This window comes from Adiantum capillus-veneris, chromosome 5 (assembly GCF_014529385.1).
Source record: "Adiantum capillus-veneris isolate H3 chromosome 5, ASM1452938v2, whole genome shotgun sequence".
NCBI lineage: Eukaryota > Viridiplantae > Streptophyta > Polypodiopsida > Polypodiales > Pteridaceae > Adiantum > Adiantum capillus-veneris.
The window spans coordinates 13,828,856-13,845,591 of NC_140935.1; positions in this window are offsets into that span (position 1 = coordinate 13,828,856).

Genomic DNA, 16,736 nt, shown 5'->3' on the forward strand with positions numbered 1-16,736 from the left:
CAGTTTCATGGTTGGTGGGGGTTGGGATGGTCTTGTCCCCATGTTGGTTCCTCTTTAAAACTCACACTCTTGAAACCTTCAGCCATGAAGGTGAAAGATCTCTCCGAAGAAGTGCAAAAGATTTTCTTCTAGAATGGGCTCTAAGGTAGGCAAAGGTCCTTGTTTAACACTCATGTATATTGAAACGTGGCTCACCAAGTCTCCTACAGTAGGGTTTCTACTCTGATATAGTCTGTGTAATCGCAAATACATCAGGAAAACACTATTACAAAACCTTGACCTATTAATTGAGTTGATGCATCCAAATCCTCTAGTTGAAATCACTCTGAGCCGCACACTCTATCTCTTACAATCTAAACAAATAACACTTGGTGGCTATGAGTTTACAACCGCTATGTTAGTCAAATTTAAAGTTGATAATATTTTATCTCACGTTTGATAAGATTTCTTATTTCTCTCGTAAAATCCACAAATCATGTCCAAATTCAATTTAAAAAATACTACTATGATTCTTGTCACTAACTCTAGCTATGGTACACATTTGTGCTCAATCTCTAACAAAGGAACCTAGATCACAATCCATACATCTTTTTGTCAAAACTTGCTCAAACTTGGTACAAAGATTTTCCTTGGTCTATGATCTCAACTATATACTTTTTGTGTGATTTGGATCAGTTTAGATCACTCAAAAGTCAAACCCTAGTTTTTTTTGTATTTTCTGATGTGGAGATGATTTTGCGCTCTTTTGGCCTACTTTTTGAGCTTTTTTGAATGTTTTTCTTGTAGAAGTGTTGTTTACAATGTTCTCTGCTACATGCTGGTATGGTCTTTTCCGATGTGGAGATGGTTTTGCACTCTTTTGGCCTACTTTTTAAGATTTTTTGAATGTTTTTCTTTTGGAAGTGTTGTTTAAAATGTTCTTTGCTACTAGAGGCTGGTATGGTCTTTGCCCAAAAAATAAAAAAAGGTACATGGCTCGTGATCCATGTTGCATCGGATTTCGACCCCAAATTTTGCCCGTTGTGGTTACTTATGGTATCAATAATCCACTCCTAGAATACTTTTGGATTACAATGATTTTTTGTCAGTCTTAAGAAAACTTTTGTGTCCACTTTGTGGTTTTTGGCTAGCTTCTGATGTTTTGGTGAGTGATCCATGCTGCATTGGATTTCGACCCCAAATTTTGCCTGTTGTGGTTACTTGCGGTATCACTAATCCACTCCTAGAATATTTTTGGATTACAATGATTTTTTGTCAGTCTAAAGCAAATTTTTGTGTCTACTTTGTGGTTTTTGGCTAGCTTTTGATGTTTTGTTGATTTGACCAACTTTTTGTAAATTTTTGCTCTTTTAAAAAAAAAAGATGTGTTGCAAATGGTTTCAGCTATCCAATGGTCAAATCTCAGCCACAAATGGTCAAAAGGTACATGGATCACGATCCATGTTTGATTAGCAATTTGGCATGAAATTTGGTTAGCTGGTTCTCTAAGCCTTATAGAGGTAAGTTTCCAACTTATTTTGAATTTAGATCACTAAAAGTTGAAAAATCCCAAACTTTGGTCAATTTCCCAATCTTTTGCAGGTTTGGTCCAATTTATTGATTTTGATTGTGTTTTTTATGTCAATTTCACTCCAAAATTGTGGATCATGTTGCTAGGAAGCACTCTTGACCCAGTGGTATTAGTCTCTTATCAAACTATCACAAAGGTACATGGATCATGGTCCATGTTTGTTCCACCAATCAGGATAAAATTTTTCAATTTACTTCTTGTGAGTTTGGTAATCCTCTTTTGCACCAATTTTTTGAGTCTTGAACAACTTTCAAGGGCTGACCATCAAAATTTCCAATTTTCAGAGTTATGGCCTCTTCTGCCAAAATATGGTTTTTGACAGTTTTTTGCTCTTTCAGCTAAATTTGATGGTAATATTTGCTACTTACCCAACTCATAGGTACTAAAATGAATCTATGAACAAAAACGGACAAAATAATGAAAATAAAGGTGAAATGGATGGTGGGATAGTACTATACAAGCATCAAGAAATATATAAATGAAATTCTTTTTGTATCTCGCTCACAACTCTCTTTTCCTATCAAGAGTAGATCTAGCAAGTCCTCAACTTCCAGCCTCTACCAAGCACTAAACCCTCTAGTTGCTCGATTGCTCATGTGTAAATGAAATGGATAAAAAAATCTACGGAAAAGAATGCTACTTTTATGACTAGGTCACTCACCACATAAGCATCACTCCCTAGAAATGACACCAATGTTAGCGGGTCGCCATGATGGACGCCTATAGCCTTAGTTGTCTAGCACTAACATAATGTCAATACTCAAGGAAGCGACTTGGTATGGGCATAGAGGCTCTTTGAGGGTGTCAACTTCAAGAAGTGAACCTATGAAGCTAAGCTATCATAAGCACTAGAAAATATATCATTCGCTACTCTAGAAAATATGCATATGTCTTGTCTCACTGCCCTAGCTTATCATGTCATTTTGTAGACCAAACAATTTTGAAATGCAACAAAACTTTAGGAGGAGGTATAATAGGCCTAGGGACACTATCCTACAAAGTCTAGAGGTTATCTGACAAGGTACAAAAATTTCAATTCATCATGGTCTAGGTCATGAAAATTGCAATAGAACTATCTAGAAAGATTGCTCTATGGTCTAGGATCACTCTTCTATGGTCAAAATGTCAAAAAACAACCATTCTTGTACTAAAAAAAAGGATTATCTTGCAAAAAGGTAGTTGTGAACCACAAAAAATTTGAGAATGAATATACTTAACTAAAAGAACAAGAGACAATGAACACAATGCACGTTTTGGAATTGAATTCCGATTACCAAGGCTGGAGAAAAATTGATTATAAGATGCTGTTGAGTTGCCACTCTCAGTCGTACATATAGTGCTTAGTCCAAAACCTTAGATAATCTTATAAAAAGGTCTATTCAAACTAGAAAATTTAAACTTTATAGCTAGGGCTTCCAGCTTGGCCAATGGTCAGCTTACAAGGCTGTTTAGTTCACGACAAAAGCATTATAACTCAAGTTTAAAAAATTATAGCTCAACAACCATGACTTCTCTCTTATACAAACTTTTTTTGGAGAAATAATAATTACATCAAATTTATGGGCTTTGTGGCGGTGTAGAAGTACACTCAATAGATAATTCTACTAACATAGTCCTCCAATCCATTATCCTTTGGGTATCTTGCTCCCTAGTTTCAACAAGAAGTACATTATCGGATTTTCTTATTAGTCCATCTATGCCAAACCCTATATTCTATGGGTATCCATTGCAATTGTAACTCAACCTCATAGGTCACGCATTCATATTTGCTTAAGGGACTTTCCTTCTCCTTGGGCATGGGCTCCTTCAAGGCATTCATGTTCACAAGAGGGCATTTACATTCTTTGATGTCCTCTTCAAGTTGCATCAATGTGTTGTTTACATCTGAAGTGTCCTTTTGATATGCTTATTGTTGACAACAAGAATCCTTAGCGTACCATTCTTCCTTACAAAGAGGAAGAGACAATGAAAGAGAGAGAGAGAGAGAGAGGGATGAAATGATATATTAACGTCTTCAAAAGTCCAAAACGACCTATGAGACAAAAGAGTTCACAAATAGTGAATCTGATATAATGTCTGTGTCAAATACTGAAAACTAAAAACACTAAAATTGAACTAGGATAAAGTGAAATGGAACAAAATGATATGGGATGAAATGAAAGTTGAGATACTGGAATCAAGATCCTATCCTATGATATACAGCATCGGTCTTTGGCGAAGCTCATCAATGTCCTCCTCAGCGAGTATTTTGAATTGGTGTTTCCCATGTCGCGCTAGAAAAATCTAGACCATCTGATGTAGCTTCCATCAATGTCTTGATGACCCTCACAGTCATGGGCCTCTCAATCTCCCAAGCTTAGTGGACATGTTAGTCATTGTACCTCTAGTACAGGTGGACTTTGAAGTTTGTTGTGATACCTCCTCATCTAAATGTCGTGTATGAAGTTTGAAGAAATTAGTGATCTCCCTTAAGGAGTGTCTCATACTGTTTGATCTCCTCAAGAGGCTCTCCCTATGTCTATGTAGCTCCAATCAAAATAGCCCAAGGCATCTCTGATCCTGATATCTCATAACTTTGGTGAGTGGTCCAGAAACCTCTCTGAATAGGCAGTGGAAACAGCCTCACATTTCATAGTAGACTGGGCAACGACATATGTGATATGGCTCTATCTCTAGATCCATATGTCATAACTGACAAATACTGGCCTCTGTTGGTACTCCTTTAAATCTATTAGCCTCAATCTCTAACTGATGTGATGATATGCGTATATGTCCAATAGCACATAGTAATCCATGGGATAGATGAGTGTCCATGTAGGCGGGTCTGGTCATAAAACCATCCTCTATAAGCTCAAGGAGATGCTCTTTGTAGAAAGCCATCTTTGTGCCAAGCACACACATAGGCTGTATCCATGTCCTTCTAGTGTCTAATTGAATCAAGTCCTGTCTAATGAGCTGAGTGATCTCGATCAGTGTGAGTGTCAAGGATAGTGTGTCCAACAAATACTAGAAAGGGGTTAATCTATCCATGTCAAAACCATAGAACCAAGTTTTCATCTGTGCATACCAACAAGAGGTGTCTCCTTGTGAGGCAAGATGTGGAGAAGACTCCAAAGCTAGATGGGCATGTCTGTCTCTAGGGAGATCCCATACATTGTGTATGAAAAAAATGGATCTAGTAAGTGCCTCGTTGACCAGTGGGGGATCAGCTCAGGGTGTCCATTAGGAAATATATAAGATAACACGTGCGCATAAAATAAGGGATTTAATTGAGAAAGGGAAAATTTTCATACAAAAGGGCTAGTTTTTTTACAAAAATGCATACATAAGGGGTAAATATAATACTTGAAAATATACATTCAAGGAATATTTAAATACCTCTTGTTTGCACATGATATATGCAATTTTTACATAGTAGACTCCCTGAGGGGAGCAACAAGCTCTGCTTGGATAACCTCATGTAGTACAGAGGCCTTAGCCCTTATCATCCGAGAAATCATAGAGACCAGAGGACTCTCCATGCAGATCCATCCATTAGTATTGTGAGTCTGACTATGGAGGTCCACTGAGATGGCCCCCATATTTGCACCCCATAAAGTATAGTTGATGTGACCAAAGTGTTAACAAACCATAGTTTCGTTTGAGATTCCTCAAATTGAACTTCCAAACACATCCTCTCCATCTTTCCTAAAGCTGCATACGCTCTTGCTAGCCTAGCCTTTGTTTCTCTCCTCAAAGAAACCATTGGGCCACTAAAGACCACACCAAGGTAAGTGTATGCATTTGTAAACTCCACTGTCTCTTGACCATATGCAAAGGTAGCTGCACATTGCTTGACCCACTATGGTGTAGTGTTGAACACCATAACCTTGGGCTTTCCAAGATTCACCAATAAGCCGCTATCACTAGAAAATGTATGCAATGTATCCAAATATGGTTGCATTCCCTCGGGTGAATTTGAGATCAACACAATATCAGCTGCATATAGTAGCAACGAGATCCAACTCCCTACTAACTATGCTCCTCTACGGTATGATTCTGCTCAATGTAGTTTGAAACCTCATCCACATAGATACCAAATAAAGTAGGGGAGAGTGGAAAACCCTGTTTCACCCCAATAGTGGATTGAAACACCTTAGACAGCCCCTCGTGAGTCCATGATCCCCCAAATCAGCTATGCGGGTACACCCATCTCTTATAACTTGCACATTAGTCGAGCTCTAGAGACTGGGTCAATTGCTTTGCAGAAGTCCACAAAAGTAAAATAAATCCTCCTACCATGTGATTTGCCCTCCTCAATAATATCTTTGAGTGTCAATATGTAATCAAGAGTAGAAAACCTCTTCTGAAACCTACGTATCTTGATGCTTGTATGCCTACTCTCCTTGTCCATCTATACAATTTATCCTCAAGAATAGATGCATATAACCTTGCCATGTGCCCAATCATAATGGTGAGATAGTTCCCATGCATCATTGGGTCTCCTGACTCTTGAGAATAGTTGACATACTCCAACTATCAAGAAAACCTTCACACATGGCTCAATTGAATATCATTTCAAGAAGTTCTGCAAGCATATATTTGGCATGTATAAAGTGCTTCACCACTAGTCCATCATGATCATATGCTCTCCCAATCCTCATTCTGTCAACATCTTTCTTCACCATCGCAATGGTGTAGATGCGGTGATCCATGAGTGCAAGGGAAGGAGATAAGGGGAAGGGGATGAGAGGAGACACCGAGGTGTTTTAGTGGAGCATTAGAGAGTCTATATTATCCTTATTATTTATACATCCAAAGAATACAAGAGGGTAGGCCCCTTCATTATTTATCCACTTGGACCACGAGCCACTGGCTTGTAACCCAACAATCTCCCACTTGAAGGACAATGTGGCCCAAGTGGATAAATAATGAAGGGGCTATTATTTCTTAATGTAAAAACCATAAATCATGATTGTAGCTTCACCCTACACTTATCAATCTCTATGCAATGTGCAAACCTCTCTGAGGCTAGGGCTCTTTGTTGAAGTATCCACTGGGTTTTCATCCGTGTGAAGTTTGATTCACTCAATGTGTTTGCTAGCCACTTTGACTATGAAAATGTAGCACTAGAGTCTAGTGTATACCAAGGTTTCCCACTAGACGCGATAACCACATAGCTTCCTTACTACAACTAAAAATTGCAACATAATTTGCCTCAGTTGTGGAAAATGAAGTGCAATTCTAGATACATGATCTCCAAGAAACTACCACTCTAACGAGAAAGAAAACATAACCAGATGTGGATCATCTAGTGTCCACACAATCCTCATAATCGAAATCAGCGTATCAAACTATGGATGCATCACTATTCCCAAAGTGTAAGCACCTGCTAGAAGAGTCCTTGATGTATTTCAAGATGTGATTCACTACTTTCCAATGCTTTTGCCTAGATTTTCCATAAACCTATTGACCACTACCACTGCATATGCAATGTCTAGCAATGTGCTAACCATGGCAAACATGAGACTGCCAATTGCCAAAGAATATGGTACCTTTGCCATCTCTTCCTTTTCAGCATCCAATTCGGGAAAATTGTGCTCCCAAAGTTTTTTGTATGTTGCCATTGCAGTAATCAATGATTTCCCCCCTTGCATATTAGAATGTTGCAAGATCTTCTAAATATATTCCTCATGTGAAAGTTCAAGTATGTCATGTTTGCGATCTCTCTTGATACACATACCAAGAAAGTGATGTGCATCGCCCAAATCTTTCATAGAAAACTGCTTGCTTAAGACATCCTTGAGAAGTGCAATCTCATCTATTGAATTCCCGGCTATGAGCATACCATCCACGTATAGAATTAGACTGATGAGGGGACCATTGTTAAACCTCTTTGTGTACAAGTAGTGATCCTCTTGGCTCCGTATGTAGCTATGCAACTAAATGTACTTATCAAACTTGATGTACCATTTTCATGAGTCTTGCTTTAATCCATACAAAGATTTCTTGAGTCTACACACTAGTTCTACCTGTGTTGGCTTCTTAGGCTTTATCACAAAACCTTCTAGATGTTTCATGTAGACATCCTCTTCAAGATCCCGATGAAGAAATGACGTCTTCACAAGACCAATTTCATGTCCTCAATGGCTACTAGGCCAAGCATAAGACGCAATGTAGTCATCTTGACCACTGGAGAAAATATTTCATCAAAATCCATGCCTTTCATTTTCTTGAACCCTTTAGCAACCAATCTAGCCTTATACTTAGTCTCATGATCATTCGTGATATAACTATTCTTGTACACCCATTTGCATGGCAATGGTGTAGCAGGCTACAACGTCACTTTCACAGGACACATAGTTAGTACAATTGGTATGTTCTAGTTCACACTAGACGGACTCTCTAGATGAGTTTTTTCATGTTTTAATGGAAGAGAGATTCGACAAATGGTGGAGCTTGCTTATCTCCATGTGGATTTTAGAACTAGCTTGGACAAGTGGTGGAGCTTTGCTTTTTTACTCTTCATAATACAATGATGTATAGGTTGGTTACATGGTGAATCTTAAGGCCAAACCTCCCATCTTACTAGAGATGATAGGTTGGACAAGTGGTCAACCTTCTATCATTTCTCCATGCCTATAATTAGACAATTAGTAGAACTAGCATCTTTTTATGTTGTCTAGAGCTGAGCTTGGACAAGTAGTGGACCTTGCTACTCTCTTCCCTTGGATTATTAGTTTGAAGACTCATTATATATACTTGCTTAGATCTATATAATTACTCATTAGTTAGGTTACAAGTGGGTATGTAATTTGTTAGCCTCAAGGGACTTTGAATATTGAATAGTAAGAAAGTCAAGTGCTGGTTTGAAGATCTTTTGCTTATCTAAACTAGACTCTAACTCAATAATAAGTTTCATAAGTTCCACGAATTGTCCTATCTAGGCTCCAAAAGAGTCTTAATTGGTTTGTGCTAGATTATAACTTCCTTGATGGGGTAGAATCCTAGAAAAATGAGGCACTATAAGTTTTACCTTAGCTCAAATGGATTTTTCACTTAAACTTGATTGCAATTTGGCTATCTAGTCTTTGTCTCGATGGAGTTTAACACTAGATACATAGTAGTGATATTTAAGCTTCATGTCTCTTCACTTGATCGAGATATGAGACCATACTTTCAAGGTCACCACTTGTCTTACCTAAAGACCAATGTGAGACATGGGAGCAAGAAAGCCATCCGATATTGTTTTAAGGACTATTACATAGGCAATCAATAACTTAAGTAAAGCAAAAAGACTTGGATCTTTCACAATTAATAACTTAAGTAAAGCCAAAAAGACTTGGATCTTTGACAGTTTTTTTCAAACTAAAAAAGCACAATCTCATGCTAACAAAACTATAAATCACAATTGAAAGGTTTGAACAAGAAAAAGATCAACAATCTTAATAAGAAGGATAATTTTCATTTCATTTGATGATTACAAACTAAAATAAAGTCTCTCAAGAAATTGATAAACAAAAAATGTAGGTGACTGCTTCATTATTTTGAGCAAAAATATCAAAATCTCTATTGATTGAGCTCCATCTAGTAGTATCCTTTGTAAGATCCTGCAAGAAGGAATAAAAAGAAATATTTGTTAGATACCATGCACATGAGTGTTCAAGCATGTGTATCAAGAATATATGACATGTCACTAGTACCTTAGGGTTGCTTTCTATCCAGCCTTAGAAGATTGTTCTCAGCTTTCACCTTATTTATATAAGCCTTTGCTGTGGTTGCCTTCAAAACTCCTTTTGTGTTACAACCCAATTGCCTAGCTAAAGTGGTCAATTGTGACGCCTTCATGCTTTCAATGGGTGTACGCTCCTTTGCCAAGATCTCTTGTATTTGGGCTCTTCTCATTTCATTGCGGTGGCTTGTGTCACTTGCATCTTCAATGATAGTTTCATCTCTGTCACCTTTTGCAGGTGGTATTCTTCTTGTAAAGAACACCTTAGCTGACCAAACATCATTTTTCTGCTTCCAATACTCCATGATTTGTTTGTATTCACTATCATTTGTCACTATAGGTTGTCCATAACGATTAGAAGCAATTAAATCACGCACATCCCTTCTCTCATCAAGCTGAATCAAGTATGGCAGTAGCTCCTCCAAGAGCATATTGTCAACCATCTTCTCAGCATCAAATTGTGGTGGAAAAATGCAATTGTTTGCTGGTGAAATACATCCCTTGTAAGGAGAGTCATCAATAAGCACTGTTCTTTGTGGATCACATTCAAACCCCATGGCAATTTTGGCTAGAGGCTTGAACATTGCCTCAACGTTTGGATTGTCGGGTCTAAACAATTTTTGAGTTTGAGCGGTGTAGCAAACATCTTGCGACCAAATTGCAAAGAAAGGCAATGTATCCTCAGCTAAGTTGTTTAGTGCTGCAAGGATTTGATACACATTATTCCTAGTAGCTGTCGACCAAATTGCAACATTAAACCTTTGTAAAATAGTCTTCAAGAATTGGATGCAACCTGGCCTGAGTATAATATATCTTTTTGAATCCATTTGCACTGAGTTGTGGTGTGAGGATGGTTGAGGGGAACGTTTCAACAATAGACCATTTAAATCCAATATAATTGTAAGCATGGATTTCTCAACATCTACGCTACATGACGTAGTACCAATTGGCAATAGCTCGTGAGTGGACTTTTCAGTCTCTTTTGATGTATGTTGCATTTTTGAAGCATCGATTTCTTGGTTCTCATTATTGGAAGCTTGCTCAAGTTGCACAACACTAGACTCTAGTATAGAAATATCATCCATCTTGGGCACTTTAGAAACCATAGAATCTATGGATTCTATAGTTGTTGACTGAACCATAGGAGCATTATCCATCCCAGTTTGTGAATCTAAGAAAACACACACACAAATGGTATCTCAAAACCACTAGAATTTTATTCACCATATTTATATGTAGAACTCCTAGTAAGAAATTTATTTAAGGTAAAGTCGTTGTTAGAATCCTTGCAACCATTTTCAGCATTCGTACACCAAACACCACTTGTCTAAAATACAATCTACTAACTCAACATTTTCCATCCTACACTTTATTAAAGATGAGTACTTAAAGTGAAAACTAAAAGCCACCCTTGTTGAGGAAACATGGATACAAGGTCCACCAAATGTCCAACCTAGACTACAAGAAAATAATTAGAGATTTGGCTTAGATTTGGATTCAAAGGCCACCACTTATTCAAGTAAGATAACTCCACTTGTTTAAGACAGTAATGTTTGAAGCCCCACCACTTGTCCAACCTAGACATTGATTAAATTTTGGTAAGATTTATCACAAATCTAGAGTAGAATCAAGATTCTATGGCCAAGGTAGTCAAATATGTTAGACAACACACAAAGCATAAGAGCACTCTAGATTCTCGTTGAGCATAAACTAAACAATAATCAAATGTTATATTCACTTGAGATTTCATCCATGAAAAATGAAAATGATGCATGTACTTGAGATTTCCATCCATGTACAATACTTTACAATGTCAAGTAAAGTTATAGTCAGCAAACAACTCTTCTCCTGCTTCAACTTGACAAATAGTCTCAATGCATACATGGCCATATTCTTCTGACTTGATGTGTGAAGAGGTGCATTTATGCCAAGGTGGCAAATTTGGATCAAATGTATAGCGTACGTTGGGACAGACATTTGTACTGTGAGAACTATTTATATAGCCCGACACGTTTCCTTCTTCTACACAACCAATAATGTATGATTGATCTTCCTCTTCTTCTATGTTTGGATCCTCTAGAAGAGAATATTTATAAGCTCTTGGAAATATTTTGCATATCTTTTTCCAGTCTTGAAATCTATACTTATGCCCTCCATAGTTTAGAATAGTCAAACCACTTTCCAGGGTAGTATGCACAAATAGCCCATAACCAGCTCCTTCAATACATGAAAGTCGCACTTCAAAATCCACACCGTTAATATGGAAAATTACATCTTTGGGAATAGGAAAAGTTGGTGTCCCAAAAGGATCTTCATGCCAATCATAGTGTGAAATACATCTAGTTTTTATATCACTTAACTCCTTTGTGTCTGCAAAAAGAAGAAAATATTATGCATAAAATAATGACAATATCAAAGAAAGATATCATTATTTTATAGTCCAATAGGTCCATTGTATGGAAGACTTAGAGTGCCTCTTACATGGTGCCTCCAAGGTTTCCAAAAAATAAAATCATTGGAAAAAAAAGGCCACTGTGTCTCCAATCTATTGCCCATTTGAAGCATAGAGAGAACCAAGGTCCACCACTTGTCCAAGCTAGACATGGAGCATTGACACAAGATCCAACAAAAGTAGTCTAGCCTCCTCATCCATCTCTTTTTTCTTGTAGCCTAGAGGGATTAGTTTCAAGGTCTATCACTAGTCAAAAACTACACATAGAACATTGATACAAGGTTCCACCACATGTGAAACCTATCATCTCTAGTAGCATGGATGGTTTGATATCAAGGTTCATCGCGTGTCCTACCTATACTCTATTGTAGCATATAGATTCTGGTTTGGTGGTACTACACTTGTCCAAACTTGGCTTGTTGTTGATATCTGGAGGTAATCAAGGGTCCTCCACTTGTCCAAGTTAGGCATATAAAACAATTGCAAGGTCCACCATGTGTACAACATATGATTGATTATAGCATGCATGGTCTTATTTCATGGGCAACCATCTTCTCTCCAACATGTGTCCAACCTCGGCTCCATTGAAGCATGGAGAGAAGCAAGGTCCACCACTTATCAAAGCTATTATTTTCTCCCAGTGCTTTCAAAACCCATAATACGTTGTACATGGGGGGGGGGGGATTCTTGTTTCAAGGTCCACCCTTGGCTAAGATTGGATCCATTGAAACATAAAGAGAAGCAAGCTCTACCATTTGTCCAAGCTAGGAGCCATTGAAACATGAAAACCCCATAATATGTTGTATACGGGGGGCAAAGCTCCACCACTTTTCTAAGCTAGGATCCATTGAAACATGGAGAGAAGCAAGCTCCATTGTTTGTCTAAGCTAGGCTCCATTGGAACATGGAGAAAACAAGCTCCACCACTTGCCTATTATTGCATAGAGATTCTGGTTTGAAGGTCCACCACTTGTCCAACCTTGCCTTCATGTATGGAGATAATCAAGAGTGCAATGCTTCTCTAAGCTAGGGACATAAAAGAGTTTCAAGGTCCACTACATATACGATCTATGATGGGTTGTAGCATGGGAGGTTTCATTTTAAGGTTGACCACTTCTCCAGCTCCGCTTGTCCAACCTCAGATCCATTGAAGAATGGAGAATAAAGGTGTACCAACTCTCCAAAATAGGCAAGACAATCTCTATAAAACCCATGAATTGTTAATATATGCTATGCTGTGGAGTTTTGTTTGAAGTTCCACTCCTTATCCAAGCTACAATCCATTGAAGCATGGAACTAAGTAAGATATATCTCTAGTCCAAGATAGGATCCATTGAAACATAGAGAGAATCAAGGTCCACCACTTGTCCAAGCTATGCATGGGTAATTGATATAAGGACCACTACGTTTTCACCTATACTATGCTCTATCATGGATGGTTTCATATCCCACCAATTTTCCAACCTATTTAGTAGGTTGTATTATGGGGGTTTGGTTTCAAGGTACTTCACTTGTCTAAGGTGGGTTCCATTGAACCATGGAGAGAAACTATGTCTACCACTTGTCCGAAATATGCTCCTTTAAAACATAAAAACAAGGTCCACCACTTGTCCAAGCTAAAGTTTCTCTCCATTGAAGCATGGAGAGAAACAAGGTCTACCACCTGTCCAAAATATGCTCCATTGAAACATAAAAGCAAGGTCCACCACTTGTCCAAGCTAATATAACAAATGGGTGTTGGTTACAAGGTGTACCACACTTGTCTAAACTAGTCTTCATGCAAGGTCTACCACATGTCCAAGCTATATGAGCTTGTTTTGAAGGTCTACCACACCTCTTGAAATTAGGATCCATGTAAGGTCCACCTTTTGTCAAGCTATGCATTTAATGAGTACTAAAACTAAGTAAATTGCAGTACTTAAATACCTTTCCAAAGCTCATTAAGATTTTGGTCTCTAAGGCCGGCCACCACCACATGTCTAATCTATGCTCTAATTGATTACTTATGCTAGTTCTCAAAGTCCAAACATAAGCTCCCTTCTAGCAAGGTTAGTTTAAATTTAGGCTCCAGCACCTGTCTAAGCTAGGTTCAATTTATGAAGCATCACCATTTAACCATGCTACGATCTAATGTATCATATCAAGGGGGTATTGATAAAAGGTCCAAAACTTATTGAGTTCAAGCTCTTAAGTAATTAAGTCTTTGTGAGTATTAAATGTTATAGTTTTAGTCTACAGATCCACCATTCAAAAACTCAAGTAATTTACTATTTACATTCAAACCTTGAATGCTTGAGATAAAAAATACAAACTCAATCAATACTATATAAAAGCAAAATCTAACATTAAGAGTATCAAATCAGTAACAAGAAACACTAACATGCACAAGAAACTCAAAACATACGTGTCTCCATTTCCAAAAAGTCCTCCATTGACAGAGGATGGTGTTGTTGTTTCTTCTTCTTCTCTTTGTGGAGAGCACTCCTCTGTAACAGGCACAATGTCGCCTGATTGCGAAGTGGATTGTTGAAGTCCAGCCCATTTTTCTATATCTTCATGAGACTTAACAAAGTCTAGCAGCATGGTCTCCACGCTTTTTGCCTCCTCCACACTATCAATTAAGCAATATAACTTCTTTTTTCTGTTGTATTCCTTCTTGTGCAACCAAGGAGCCATCACCAAAAACATCAACAAGCTTGCGGTCTTCAAAACAATATGTACGAATGTAGTGCTTGACCAAAGCTCTTTTTTTGGCCTCCAAATATTGCAAATCTGACATATCGTTATCTGCTACTTGAAGAAGAGAACAATCAATTGGCATGGGATGTTCCTCTGATCTTCTTCTCAGGTCTTCAAATGCATTGCCTTGTCCCAAGAAGGCAATAACTGTTAGGAATTGAATTGCTCCTTTGCAAGGAGCTGATGGAAAGTGATGCAATGCACCACAACAATGGTAGCTCAGATTATCTCCCATGGCGTGAAAGGCACATTGCAATTTTGTGAAGTTAGTGAAATCCACAAATGCAAGAAAGACAAATCCAGGATCTGTTGACCCTCCAGCAATAGCCAAGATCCCATCCAAAGCATTGTTAAATGTCTCCTCACTCCACTTCAAATTGCCTCCAACGTTTTTTGTCATATCTAAAACACATAAGCCAATAGGCACTTTATTATTGAAGTGGCGCATCAAGTAGAGATTGCCTTCCATTTGTAGGCTCACCACATAGATTGACCATGGCAAATCTCTAGGCTCAGTTTTCTCCTTTTGAAGGTGAATTGCCCATTGCATGTATTTTATTGCTCCATCTGGAAAAGCCATTTTCTTTGTTCCACGCGTCAAACTAGATCTGATCCATTCCTCGCATAGCATTAAAATTGTTTTATAAACAACATCATTGATGTTATACATTTTGACCACCTCCTCCCAGTCTTTACATGGTGAAGACTCATTCAAATTGTTGAAGCCTTCAAGAAGTGCATCTTGAATCAATTTGTCTTGCTTCAACTGCTTGATTCGATCATACATGTCAGTTGCATCACCATCCTTTGCACTCTTTGACAGTAAAATCTTCTCATCTCTAATCTCTTCTTGAATAGTCTTTACCTCTGATTCCTCAAGGCCACAAAGGTATCTAAATACATTTTTGGGGTTTCTTATTCTCCTCTTCTAGATTTTCAATGATTTCTATCCAGCAATCATAAACTAAATCAGAGTACGTGACCATGTGTGCCTGTTTAGCAATCCAACTTGCTGCTGCACTCATTCTTGCCAATCGAAGAAAAGCCAAAAAAGAAATAGAGAAATAATTAAACTATTGAGCAAGATTTGTTAATTAAACACTATCAAAAAGACAAAGAAAATAACTTACATCCCATCCGGCACGAGATGCATGTCCCCTCTGCAATTCCACTTGCTGCCTTTGGGGTCGTCCTGAGAAGATCCATTGACTCCGTAAATGTCTCAATATTTGGCTGTAAGGTTGCTTGACATACAATGCCTGAGCCTCCTCATTTACAATGGCAGATATAGCAGTTGCAACAAATGGAGGAGCATTCACAACAATGCGAGCCTTTCTAAATTTATACACGCTAATCAGTCTTTCAAAGATCTCTTTGTTGTTTTGTTCATTGTGAAGCAAAACTTTTGCAGCATAGATTGAATGCTGCCCATCAAGAATCCAATAATGATAATCTTTAATTTTTTGCTCCTCTACCTCTTCTACTGCCAAAGGAGTACCCTTCTTTGATTTTGCATTTCGAACAGGCATCAAATATGCACATGCTGCAGGCTTGGTCGTACTCCGTGAAAATCCAAATAACACACTTTCAGCGTGTTTTTTATCCATAATACGTGCATTATAGTGATCAGGAGCAAGCCAACAATTTTGAATAGGGATATCAAATTCCCTATATTGGAAAGGAAAATAATTTATGTACTTATTCATTCCACCTGTATCTTTTTCTTGTCCTTTCATGGCCTCAGCTTCTAAAACATCTGGATCCACAATTCTCATCTTTGACATTGAACCCTCTGTTGATGAGGATGCCAAAGATGCCTTGTCTACATCCAAAATGGAACTAGTTCGCTTAGCTTCTACTTTCTGCACTTTTGCTTGCTTCTTTGTGGATGGTGGTCGTGAAGCTTTCACCTTTTTTCGTTGTAGTGTGGCAATGATGGAGCTTTGAAGTTGATCTGCTGTGATATTTGGATTTGATTCTGCAAACTTCCATCCTCAAGAAAACATTGTCTCTTCTTTGTTTCTAGACATGCGCTCCAATGCATATGCTCCTGGAGATAGTTGAAATTCTAGATTCATTGGAACTAGAATGTCAATGCATTCCACCTCTGGATGACTATCAACTACAGAGACAGATGCTTCCACAACTTGTCCAACATCTTCAAACAAGCTGTCATTCTCCTTTTTGGCAATAAATAGATGCACCTTATGAAATTGTGCACCCTCTATACCATGTATGTCCAAATACCATTTCCTAAGATCATT